General features: G+C 44.3%; 1 protein-coding gene across 1 annotated transcript in view; it reads right to left on the bottom strand.

The window, feature by feature from the left end:
* The window catches only part of LOC147865554 (transcriptional corepressor LEUNIG-like), a 44,192-nt gene that overhangs the window by 22,423 nt on the left and 11,790 nt on the right, over nucleotides 1–9,979 (bottom strand). The window lies entirely within an intron of this gene.

Genomic DNA, 9,979 nt, shown 5'->3' with positions numbered 1-9,979 from the left:
CAACCAGCTCCTAACCGGCTCACGTTGCATGGACAAGTCTGGTTCTCCATTTGGAAAGGTCGCCACGCGAGTCCCATAGAGCGTAATAAACGCGTTTGTGCAAGCATACAAGCATTTGAAAATGAATAAGTTTGAAAAGGGAAAAATATATACTGATTTTTTTTGTTACTAGAAATTAACTCACCCTAGTGTTAAGTTGTTCTATTACTATTGCTTGGGTCTTCGGTCCCATAGAACGTAATGAATGCGTTTGTGCAAGCATACAAACATTTGAAAACATTCAGAAACGAATCAGTTTGAAAAGGGAAAATTATATACTGATTTTATTTCTGTTTTTCTTTCTTTTGTTACTAGAAATTAACTCACCCTAGTGGTAAGTTGTTCTATTACCTTATCTTGGGTCTTCGGTTTGAATCCCAATTTTCTCACCTCTCCCTCTCTCCCTCTCGCTTTAGTGTCATGTTATAGTAAAGTTTTATGTTAGTGTCATGTTTGCTTCATATTCTCGAATATACGTTTTATGAGTTTTTGAACGTTTGATTATAATTTGTAATGACATATTTTGTTTCATTCTCTATAGTTCATACTCATTTTTTTGTAAAGTTCTAAAGTGAAGAAATTGATAACTTCACTAGTTGCGACTGGTGAGATGAGAACATCGATAATTGCAAGATGAGCTCATCATCAATACAATTATGTCTTTGAATTATTTGATTTTTATGTTTGTACTTTCTAATGTTTAGTAGTTAAGTAATTCCTAAGTTTTGAACTTTCAATTGTGTTGACATTTGATTCAATCAATATATAATATAGAGCATAGACATTTTTTGAAATTCCAGTCTTTATTATTATTTTCTAACTTATAAATCCAATCCAACTTTGAGATAATTTACCATACACGTTTGATTGAATCATTCTCGAATGCGAATGCACATATGTTTTCATTCTATGCATGCAACCGACTCTTAGCCTATCGGCTCCAACCGATCTGGCTCATGCTCTTCCCATCCGGAGGGACCGGTTTCCCCAACAAAAAGTATCGTTACAACTGAGGATTTAGGGGTCATTGTACAAGGATGTGAAGGAGAGATGAATGTATAAGATTTGAACTAGGTGGAAAGGTGTGGTCTTGACATGTTCATACACATCATGAGTTGGGCTCACTTGATAAGTATTGATATACTTGGTCATGACATGAGATTTAGGGGTCATAGTACAAGGATGTGAACAAGGCATTTTGTATATGAATTGAATTAGGAGGGAACATGTAGCCTTGACATGTTCATACAATTGAGCTCACTCCATTTGTCATATTGTTTTATAAGGACCAACCGATGGTGATAAGGTATCGCATTACCATTTACCATCTTAGCAACTGGTCGAGAAGTTGAATGTGTGTCGGCAAAGGGTCGGATTGATGAAGTACACCATGCCGGAGTGAAGGGGGAGTTTGTTGGGAAACATGTCCCTTCGGATTGGAAGAAGAGAACGAACTGATTCCGATGGGGTCCAATGAGTATTTCAATTGAGGCTGAGATCGAAAACCGAAACTGAAATCGGGAGACTATAATTGTAAATAGTCTAAATGTGCCCCTTGTGGGCTATATTTGTAAATAGTCTAGAAAGTTGTATTGGTATAAACACAACTAGGGCAAACTTTATGAGTTTGTGATGGTCATTATTGTTGTATAGTTAGAACGAGGTAGTTGCCTCTGTAATTGTGAGCGAGTGGGTGTGTGTGTGTGTGTGTGTGAGTGTAACTCTGTAACCGTCTGTCAGACAAAGGAGAACTTGAGTTTCTTATTTGTACTTCTCCTTTATCATAGTGATCTGTTTTGGAGTTTGTGGACTCCATGTGGTTTTTCCCAGTTCGGGTTTCCATGTTAAATATCTGTGCCTTTTTTCTTTCTGTTTTTCGTTATTTGCCCCTCGTTTCTATTTGTGCATTACCCTACTTGTTTTTCTGTGCACCCGAATGCATACATGAAATCGGTCGTGGCCGGTCGATTCTCAACAATTAAGACCTATGACACATAGTCACTAGGTAGTTAAGTCTCCACCTCTTTCCCAAGCGATGGTTGTAGTGAGAGAATATAGAGAGAAGGTGACTACATAAGCACATTCTCCTCTTCTTTGTAACTATTGGTTGTTAGTGCTTGTTAATACAAATTTCTTGTTTTCTATATACCTTGTGTTCTTTTTGTAGGGAATGAACAAAGCCGTCAGTGCGGAAGAGATCACACAGTATGAATCTGTGAGGAAGAAATACATGCGTATGAGAGAGGCAAGAACAAGATACGTACAGGGAGAGAGAGAGAGAGAGAGAGAGAGAGAGAGAGGCACAAAGCATATATCTATATTCATAAAAGGGGCAACAGTTACAACAATGAACAACCAAACTTTACAAAAGGTTACAAAGTCACTTTATATAGTGACTCACATAGGGCAACTGCCCTTTATGTTATTTACAGAAATAGCCCGAACTTGGGCTCTCTAAGAGAATAGTGTGAATACGTCCATTATACATTTGTATTCGACACTCCCCCGTAATGGGCGTATACATGGGTTATCTAAAAAATACAGGTATAGGCATAAGTTCTCGGACAGGTCGGTTTTGTTCGAATCGGCCTGATCCGTAGACAAAAGACCGAACTAGTCGGGTCGGAAAAGCTGAAGCCGATCGTCAGTGAACCGATGTCTATTGTCCGAAACCATCCTGCACTATGTCCGGCTTCAACCAGACCGATATGTTGTTACGCCCATCTGTTGCCGAAGAGACCGGAACCGGTCTGCCGAAAGACACTTGGTCATTCCGTCTGCGACATTGTCGGTTGTGGATATCTTTTCTAAACTGATTTTCCTGGAAATGACGCAGTCCCGAACGAAGTGATATCGAACTTCGATATGCTTGGAGGCATTGTGATGAACCGGATTTTTCGACAAAGCAACAACACTCTGACTATCGATGTAGACAACTGGAGCCGAGTCGGAGTCGACTTGCCGAAACGTGTGCGCCATCCGACCGAGCCATAAAGCTTCTTTCGCTGCGTCGGAGGCAACTACATATTGTACTTCGGTCGTTGAGGTGGTTGTGCACTCCTGAAGTTTCGACTTCCACGAGATTGCTCCATTGCCGAATTTAAAGCAATATCCGGTTGTTGACTTGCGACTGTCCACACAGCCGGCGAAGTCCGAGTTGGTGTAACCGGCTACGCCTGAAGTTGAGTTCGGACCGAAAAGGATGTCGTGGTCTTTTGTGCTAGCTAAATATCTGAACACATGCTTGACTATGTTCCAGTGCGATTGGCTGGGATTGTGCATAAATCTGCTGATGACTCCTACAACGTGAGAAATATCAGGCCGTGTCGCGACCATCGCGTACATCAGAGAACCTACTGCTGGTGCATACAGTACCAACTTCATGTCTTCCCCCTCCGGACCGGATGTCGGACAGTCTCGCTGAGAAAGTCGAAGATGAACGGGGAGCGGGGTCGAAGCAGATTTGGTCGATCGCATGTTGAAGCATTCCAAGACATGTCCGATGTAGTCGGTTTGAGACAGAAAAAGCTGTCTTTTGGCGCGATTCCGACTAATCTTCATGCCGAGTATGTGTCTTGCCGAACCGAGGTCCTTCATGGCAAACTTTAATCGCAGTTTCCGAACGAGTTCGGTGAGCTCTCCGGTATGCCGACCGGAGAGTAGCATGTCGTCCACATAGATGATGAGGAAGACAGGAGAACCGTCTTGAGCTGTTTTGGTGAAGAGGCAGTGGTCCTCATCGCTCTTGGAGAAGCCAACTGACTGGATGAAATCGTCGAACTTCTTGTACCACTGTCGGGGTGCCTGTTTCAGGCCGTAAAGACTCTTCCTGAGTTGGCAGACTAGATGTTCTTGACCGGTAGCCACAAAGCCTTTCGGCTGCTCCATGTAGATTTCTTCCTTTAGATCACCATGGAGGAATGTCGTTTTCACATCTAGCTGAATCAGCTCCAAATTGTCGGCAACCACAACACCGAGCATGAAACGAAGGGTTGTCATTTTCACCACTGGTGAAAAGATTTCGTCGAAGTCGACGCCATATTCCTGTCGAAATCCCTTCGCAACTAATCTGGCCTTGTACTTCTCCTTTAGTCTATAGACCCACTTGCAAGGAAGAGCACGTCGATTCTTCGGTAAATCGACCAGATCCCAAGGCTTGTTGGCGCGGATGGAGTGCATTTCCGACTCCATTGCTAGATGCCAGGTGGTTGAATCGGCAGCTGCCGATGCTTCTTCGTAGGACGTTGGTTCGCCGACATCGGTGAAGAAAATTCCAGGAGAGTACCTCTCCGGAGGTTGCGACAGTCACTCGGATCTTCGAGGTATGACTGGACTGGTCGCACCGGGTGTCGATGTCGGATGGTCGGAAGCCGAGCCATTCGGCTGTGCCGAATCTGTGGATTCGGTGCGAGAGAAGTCGGTTACCCGTGAAACCGGTCTCGTGTTGTGTGTTGGGCCGTCATGAAGGGTTGGCACTTCAGAAAATATTACCCTTCAGACTTCAATAGGCCTTTCGGCCGTTTTGTGCATAGTCGACTTGTTGAACATGACGTTTGAACTTCAGACGATTTGCCTGTGCTCGGGGTCCCAGAGTCGGTATCCGATCTCGCCGTCGGGTCCATACCCGAGGAAAACGCATTTGCTTGATCTCGGTTCGAGTTTTCGGCGGTCGTCTTTCGGTATGAGGGCGTATGCCTCGCAACCGAAAATCCTCAGCTTATCATAATTCGGCTTTTTGCCGATCCATATTTCCTGAGGTATCTTAAGTCCTAGAGGTCTACTTGGCGACATATTGATTATGTGTACTGCCGTGAGTAGAGCCTCTGCCCAGAAGCCATCCGACAGTCCGGAGTGTTGGAGCATGGATACAACACGTTCTTGAATCGTTCAATTCATGCGTTCTGCGATTCCGTTCTGCTCCGGACTATATGGTGCCGTACATTCACGTCTAATGCCGCGTTCTTTGCAAAAATTTGACGAATTCATCATATTTGAACTCACCTCCATTGTCAGTTCAGAGACACTTCAATTTCCGACCGGTCTGGTTTTCGACCATTGCGAGCCAATCTGAAAAGATCGAGAACACCCGATCTTTGGTTCCGATGGGGTAAGCCCACACCTTCCGAGTCGAGTCATCAATGAGACTGACGAAGTACGAGGCACCGCCGAGTGACTGATGTGGCATCGGGCCACAGACGTCCGAGTGGACCAAATCGAGCGGGCTCGACTCTCTTGGTGTTGATGTCGGGTGTGATGCGGCTACCTGTTTGCCGTACTGGCAATGCTCGCAAAACTGATGGTCCGAGAAGGAGAGTTTCGAGATGTATCCGGCTTTGGATAGGTGCGTGATGCCGACCTTGCTGAGGTGTCCAAGTCATCCATGCCATAATGATGACACAAGGATATCTACCAGAAATAAGTCACCCTCTCTGAGTGTGACATACAAAGGGTACAATGAGTGTACCTTTGGTCCTCTAGCAAGTAGGAGGTTCCCTTTGTGGAGTGTCCACCCTCCTGATGAGAAACCAGCACGGATGCCAGCTTCATCAAGTTGTCTGACTGAGATCAGGGGTCGTGAGAGCTCAGGAACGTGTCGGACGTTGTGTAGTACGAGTGTAGAGCCACCCGGAAGGTTGAGCTCTACGGTGCCGATTCCGATGATAGCACAGTGCTGCGAATTTCCGACTCGAACTGAGTCGGAGTGCCGGTCCGAATATTGCCGAAACTGTGATCGGTGAGGTGTCACATGATACGACGCGCCCGAGTCCAGAAGCCATGCGCTCGATTCCTCAGTCGTAAGCAGAACTTCTGATTCGACTGGATTCTCTATGGACAATATGTTCGGGTCGGTCGTCAATATCTTGGCTGAAGAGCCAACGTAGTTGACTTCCTCATGCCGGTTACTCCTCTGATCAGCTCTTTGAGCTTTGTCTGTCTTTGACTTGAGTACCCGACAGTCGGCCTTGATGTGTCCCGGTTTCTTGCAGTAGTTGCAGATTCGGGTTTCCCGGGACTTGCTGCGGCTTCGCTGATTTGTCGACGGTCGGGAAGAACTTCTTCCCCGGTTGTTCGATCGGTCGGTCGAACCTTGTACTACATAGGCTTCTTCTGCCGAGTCTTTGGTGAAAGACTTTCTCCGAGCTGCTTCAGTCAGGATTGCACTTGTGACTTCGGAGTACTTGATGGCAGTCGTAGAAGCGTTGCACACAGTTGTAACGAAGGTTTCCCAAGAGGAGGGGAGACTGCTCATGAGTATCATTGATTTGAGTTCATCCTCGATTGTCGTCCCTTGTGACGAGATTTGGGAGCTCAAACTTTCGTACTCGTTAAGGTGTGCCTGAACCGAATCGGAGTCTTTCATCCGCAAGTTGTAGAGGTGCCGGATCAAATACATCTTCGTTGAGGCGACCTTCTTTTCGTAGGTTTCCGACAGCTTCTTCCAAAGTTCAAAGGTTGTTGTGCACAATTGCACTGTGAAGTACACATATTCCGACAGGTGCATCCGAATCGTGGCGCGGACGATTCTGTCCAGCTTCTGCCACTCATTTGCCTTGTATATTTCTGGAGCAGTTTCATTCTCAATCAGATCAATCCGACCCTTGACTATAAGATAGTCCTGCATTTGCTCCTTCCAAAAATTGAAGTTCGAAGCGTCGAACCTCCTTAGACTCATTTCCGATGAGCCGGATGTTGATGCCATCAGATTCGGTTTCGGTTGACGAAGCTCGGTTCGGAGTTGACTACGAACCTTGTTGGAGTGCAGCCGGTCGGCTCACCCAATATCGTTCTAGTCGGATTTGAACCCGAGTCGGTTCGGTTTCGGATATATGTATTGTTGAACTTGCTCGAATTGACTCCGGTAACTTGAGGGACAGAACCGACTGGTCTTCCCAAATGTTGCCGAGTCGGAGTGAGCCCGGTTCGCTTCCGAATATATATGCCAAATACTGATTATTGAAACCGATTGTCTGGACCGATTCTGCTTCGGGTGACTGCAGCGACGAGAGAGACGGATCCAATTGATCCTCCCGAATGTCGATCAGCCGGATGAAGCACGAATTGGGGTTGTTGTCTTGAGACCGATCTGCACCGAGTGGTTACAACGGGCGGCGAGCAGCGTTCGATGACATGTTCGGATGCCGTTTAATCGAGTGGAGCACGATCATGTCAATGTTGCATAAGGTGATTTCACCTCGAGCGGTTACGATCACAAGGAACAGAGTACAGCCGGTTGGCTTACTCCAAACGAAGATGATCTAACGCAATGAGATGCAAGCCTCGTTTTTCTTCTTCTTCTCTCTTCTCTGTTTCTTCAAATACAAAGCAAAAAAAAACAGAATGTTGTGATCCAAAGATTCGAATGGCGGCCGGCAGCGGGATGAAGGACATCCAAGCTCTGATACCAAATGTAGGGAATGAACAAAGCCGTCAGTGCGGAAGAGATCACACAGTATGAATCTGTGAGGAAGAAATACCTGCGTATGAGAGAGGCAAGAACAAGATACGTACAGAGAGAGAGAGAGACAGAGAGAGAGAGAGAGAGGCACAAAGCATATATCTATATTCATAAAAGGGGCAACAGTTACAACAATGAACAACAAAACTTTACAAAAGGTTACAAAGTCACTTTATATAGTGACTCACATAAGGCAATTGCCCTTTATGTTATTTACAGAAATAGCCCGAACTTGGGCTCTCTAAGAGAATAGTGTGAATACGTCCATTATACATTTGTATTCGACACTTTTTTTTTGGTAAATCAATGTTTTGTTATTAAAACAGGATGATAATACAACCCTTGCTATCTTCACTACATCATGAGTAGTGATAATGCATGGGAAACCCTCTCAAGTGTTGCAAAACTAGATGACATACCTCTATCTCCTCTCAGGACAATGTCCCCAAACAACATAGTTGCGAAAATTGCCACATCAATTTCCCTTTCATCCTACGAAGTTGTTGTGTTACCCCATGAAGTCCATCAAACAAGAACTCATTTCTCATGGTCCAGTTAAACCACATCCCCCAATGCCTAAGGTAGTCAAACACGACCTTATATGATGGTGCAGGCATGCCTTTATCGTCATCAATAAAAACCCAGTTAAAAGGTGACAAAATATTGCCTATTATCGATGCCGAAATTTGTGATATAACCACCCAAATGGCTTTAGCAACCAGACATGTAATGAACCTATGTCTGGCATCTTCCTCAACCACCGTGCAAAAAAAACATGTCCCATTTGAAATATTTCACTGTTTTAAAGCCATCGCCAATGGCAACCCACCAACAATCACATGCCAAAGAAACACCTTAGCACGAAACGGAAGATGAGACTGCCATCCTGCATCCAAAACTCTAGTCCACCACTTTGCATGTCGAGTAATATACCATGTGTTTGCAACCTTGGTTGCTAACCAAGCTCTATCTTCAACCAACTTATGGTATACATCATTAGTGTTCACCACAAAAATTGATTGTCCAATACCAAACAACCAATCTTTCCATGGATCCGCAACCAACAACATTGGAATCGGGAAAACTAATCTAGGCAATGCCAATATTGATTCCCAAATGTACCCATATCCCCGTGGTATATGAAACTTATTTCTAACTGTCCTAAAGGCCATCATTTTCCTACATGACTGCAATATACCATCTTCCACTGTTACCAATCCCAGCCTGGCCATTCGATTAAACTGTGTATTTAGGCTTTCTTTTCCATCCCAATGTAGTAGCCTTGAAGATGCCAATACCTCTGTTGCCAAGGAATTAGTATCTTTTCTACACTCAGGGGGGCTCCAAGGAAATAATTCCAAGCATTGTTGCCAAGAAAGCACTAATTGCTGGACCATAATAGATTTTGAACATTTAAATGCACGGGTACTATTAACAACATGCCACCACGATGTTCTAATTCTAGTTTTCCCATGGTATATACCAACCTTTTCCACAAAATAACGAATTATTTCTGCCCAAGGTTGGGTACCTATGCACATACCTTTCAACAGATTGAATCTTCGAGCCGCCATATGATCCTCCAAATTTAGTAATGCAACTCCCCCTAACCGTTTTAGAGTACAAATATTGTTCCATGATACCCAACTCATACCCAATCTTGATTCTTTCTTCCACAATGTATATTTAAGTGAACGAGCTAATTGATCAAGTGATTTCTTTGTCCAAGTTAATAATGGCAAAAAATAAGAAATCATTGGAATCATTATAGTTTGTACCACTTTGAGACGAGTACTAAATGGCCATGCTTGAGACTTCCAATACATAAATTTGTCTAAAATGGTCTCCGATATCCAATTCAAACTTTGAGACATTGAGATATCAACACCAATAGGGTAACCTAAGTGCCGACACACATTGTCGTGATCCAATATTTGGCCATACCATCCAAGATCCAATAATTTGTATACCTTGTGTTCTCTCTCTCTCTCTCTCTCTCTCTCTCTCTCTCTCTCTCTAACACACACACACACACACATATCTCTTCCACTACATAGAATCACACTCGATTCTTTACATGGTACCAAAGCTCTTGGTAGCTTGATCCAAGCCCATCTGTGTGTATTGGGCCTACGCTGACGTTCACGAAGAACCGGCCCGTATCACAGAGAGACTGATCGTTGTAGTAGTGACCCTACACAGTTCGTATCACAAAGAAGAAGAAGAAAACTCACCCCTAACAAGTCGATCGTCATGAATACTCAGATTGGAAACGCTCTTCCTACTGAGAAACTTGACAAAAAAAACTTCACATCTTGGGAATACAAGATGCACCAATACTTTATCGGCCAAGGCTATTGGAATTATATTGAAGGAGCACAAGCAACGCAACGCAACGCAACCCAACACACACCAAATACCCAGCATGGGAGCAAGTAGCAAGTCATGTGTTGTATTGCCTTGCATCATGCATTCATGATCACA

Source organism: Azolla caroliniana, unplaced genomic scaffold (assembly GCF_043228905.1).
Source record: "Azolla caroliniana isolate FFs.n. ecotype wild unplaced genomic scaffold, voAzoCaro1.0.p SCAF_4, whole genome shotgun sequence".
In the NCBI taxonomy this organism is placed as follows: Eukaryota; Viridiplantae; Streptophyta; class Polypodiopsida; order Salviniales; family Salviniaceae; genus Azolla; species Azolla caroliniana.
Note: the sequence above shows the minus strand (reverse complement) of the source record. Positions and strands in the feature narration are given on the sequence as shown.